This window comes from Electrophorus electricus, unplaced genomic scaffold (assembly GCF_041902795.1).
Source record: "Electrophorus electricus isolate QZ-2024a unplaced genomic scaffold, ASM4190279v1 Scaffold81, whole genome shotgun sequence".
NCBI classification, from domain to species: domain Eukaryota; kingdom Metazoa; phylum Chordata; class Actinopteri; order Gymnotiformes; family Gymnotidae; genus Electrophorus; species Electrophorus electricus.
In genome coordinates this window covers 52,321-55,597 of record NW_027658798.1, presented here as the reverse complement: position 1 = coordinate 55,597, position 3,277 = coordinate 52,321, and the positions used below count along the sequence as shown (strand labels likewise).

General features: G+C 37.9%; 1 non-coding gene across 1 annotated transcript; it reads left to right on the top strand.

The window, feature by feature from the left end:
• Positions 1 to 565: 565 nt before the first annotated feature.
• On the top strand, positions 566 to 637 carry trnae-uuc (transfer RNA glutamic acid (anticodon UUC)). Its single transcript has one exon. It is a non-coding gene; the product is annotated as a tRNA-Glu (tRNA).
• The last annotated feature ends 2,640 nt before the right edge of the window (positions 638 to 3,277 follow it).

Sequence of the window (3,277 nt, the reverse complement as noted above, 5' to 3'; positions counted from 1 at the left end):
TTATTAGTACTATAGGAGTTGTGTTTAACTTTGAAACTGATGGTGTCACAGCCATTTGTGGCCGAGAGTCTAGAAGAGCATAATTGGCTGTACTCTTAGGGAGAGAGGGAGTGGCATACGCTCTCTCCCCTGTCAATTACAGAGACACCGTGCAATCAAGGGCGTCTATAAGTTCACGCGTCAGAAGGGGGAGGAAAAGACTATTTTCTGAGTACTTAGAATAACATTCCGTATTTGTTGGAGAACATTTTCTAGAGTGTTTTCATGTAGAGAGAGAAATGAGTGGCTAAAATGTCAGAAGCTTTAAGGAGACAAATGGGGAATACTATAACAGCTCTTTCCATGTGTTAGTGACACCAGCGTTCCCTCTTTTCCCAGATGGTAAAAAAGAGCCCTGACTCTTGCAAACTTCATTTTTTTGTAGAACAAAGAGAAAGATAAATAACTCGCTTTATGGCCTTTTTCCACTCATGCATACCAAGTCCAGTATGCATCCAAACATTGTCAGAATAGTAGGAGTGCAGACTTTGAAAAATGGTCTTGTCATGTAAACTCAGCAGCTTTGTCCCTGGTTGTCTAGTGGTTAGGATTCGGCGCTTTCACCGCCGCGGCCCGGGTTCGATTCCCGATCAGGGAAAAACCTCTTTTTATGCTCATATAAAACGACAGATTCTGCATTAAAACATAAAGTTTGTGTGAGTTGGAGTTGAGCCGACAGCCTAAGGATGACAGTTTTAACTTCTACTCTACCAACTGAGTTATTGAAAGCGACATGCAAGTAATCCCACATGTCCAAACACCAGTATGTTGGCAAGAAACACAGCCAGTTTTGGATGTTTCAATTGTTAAGTTCATTTGACACAAAGAAGAAAGATCGCATTGTATAAGTTGTTCAGCTACAAACAGATATATCTTTTGATGACATTTGGAATCATACTGGACTTTGTGTACATGAATGGAGAAAGGCCATAAATGGTTAGAATAACATTCAGTGCTTTTGGAGAAAAGTTTCGAGAGTTTTGTCATGTAGTGAGAGAAATGAGTGGCTGAAATATCAGGCATTAAAAGTGCAATTTGCACTCATGGAAAGAAAATTGCTTTCATGTGGACCGCATTGAGATATCGATCTGCCTGTGGAACATAACACCTCTTAAGAGGTTAGATTTGTGCTCTCAAGCTGCGATGGTGGTTTTCTCATGGCTTCTAAAAGAAGAGGCTGTGGTCAGGGTGGAGTGAGTCTTTGATAACCAAGATTGTTGTTGTTTTGGCCTTCGAATAGACAATGGCATTACCCAGTGTCAGGTCTTTCTCAGTAAACTGCAGAGAATGATATAGAGGGCAAGAAATGGTCAAGCAAAGTTTTATTGGGTGTGTGTCTGTAAAAAACACTACAGCTCTCTGATACATTTTTGGTTCAAGATTTAATCATCATGCAAATGATTGTGATTAATGCTTTGTCTGTTTAATTCAAATATTATACTATAAACCTAATATTTTAATAGGGTTGGCAACTTTCTAGATCCGATTACTACATGTGTGTGAAGTACAGGTGCTGTAGCTATACGGTATACAATTGTCCACAGTAGCCTAATTATAATATATACAACAAAAAATGCATCTAAAATAAACACCAGAAACCTGGACTAAGGGTGATGTACATAAGTGCATTAAATCTAGGTAGGACTGCTCAATAGGTAGGATAACAGCAGAACAATTGTCCCACCATATAAGCAAAATGAGAGCCTGCTAAGGCCGCCAAGAGGGTGCCAAAGACCATGTATTTATTTCTATTTGTTTTTTACCGATGTTATGTCAGTGGCAGCTCAGATTTCTGCATAGGGCCCCACACAGGCTTGGGCCAGCCCTGGTATCACGGTGTCGTGCACTGGAAAACCATCAAGCCTGTTGACTATGCTACCAGTGTTGTTGATGTAACTGTGCAAATAAACTGCAAACACAATTACTTTTAGAAGTATCATCCAGTTTGTTTTCACAATTGCCAAAATGTAATGAATCACAGCCAGTGTTCTAAAACAGAGCTGGAATGTATTCCTGGTTGATGCGCCCTGTTTCTGGTTCCAAAAAAAAAAAAAAAAAATTGGTGGATGAATTTTCAATGAAAGTGCTTCACTCAGCAGCCATTAATGATTCTTATATCCAGTATGAATAAATTTAAATTCCTATCCTTGTATCAGGTGCAGCAATTATGTGTAACAATTGTGAAGCAAAAAAGCAAAAGCAAAATTGTAATATAACAATATAGGTAATATAGAACTTGATCTAATGATATTAATTAGGCTATGCAAATAGCACAACTACTTCGTAGGCTTTTTGAAAGTTTGATCATGATCAAAGATCATGATCTTTGTTTTCTAAGTGTGTTTCCAAATTGCCTTTGACTGCTGTATGCCTAATTGCGGCATTTAACACCTCATTTCGTCTCTAATTTTTGACATGTACTCTTGACATAAGTCTTGCATAAGTGGAAAGTCGATCAGCCCCCGTTTAAAAATGATAAGCTTTTACTGTCATGTTAATAACATCACGCACACGCACGCATAATGCTTCGACTGTCCTACACTTTAAATATCTTTTGCACATTATGGAGGGTGAGCATAGTTACCAGTTCCCTTCATGCAAAAGGGTTGTCTTAGGTTACTGTAAAGTCTAATGCACATTTGGAATTATTAAAAGTAGTTTATAATCAATACGAAATTTTACTGGGAGCCAAAGTAAAGTAGCTAAGATATGATTGATGTGATCAAATTTTCTAGCTCTATTAAAAACTATGGCTGCTGCATTTTGAACTCGCTAGGCACTTTAGGCACTTAATAGCACAGCTAGATAGTAAGGGATTACAGTAGTCCAATATTGAAGCAATAAATGCATGGACTACCTTTTCTGTATTATGTGTGGAGAGCATGCTCCTAATCTTTGAAATGTTTCTAAGGTGGAGAAAGGGGGTCCTAGAAACATTATTTATTTACGTGAGCTTCGAACGAGAGACTGGGATCCATAACTCCAAGATCTTTAACTGTTAGAGAAGATGTGATTGGGAAACCATTGAGGTTCATTGAGTAATTAGAGAGTGGAGACCTAGCTGACTCTGGGCTTAATAGAAACACCTCTGAATGTCTCTGAATGTTAGAAATTAATTAAAAATACTAATGTCAATGTATTTACAACGCATGTATTTAGGACGTAATTTTTTCAATCACAACAAAATATGTTGTTGTATTTTTTGCATTATGCTTACTACAGAATTAACAGTCAACTG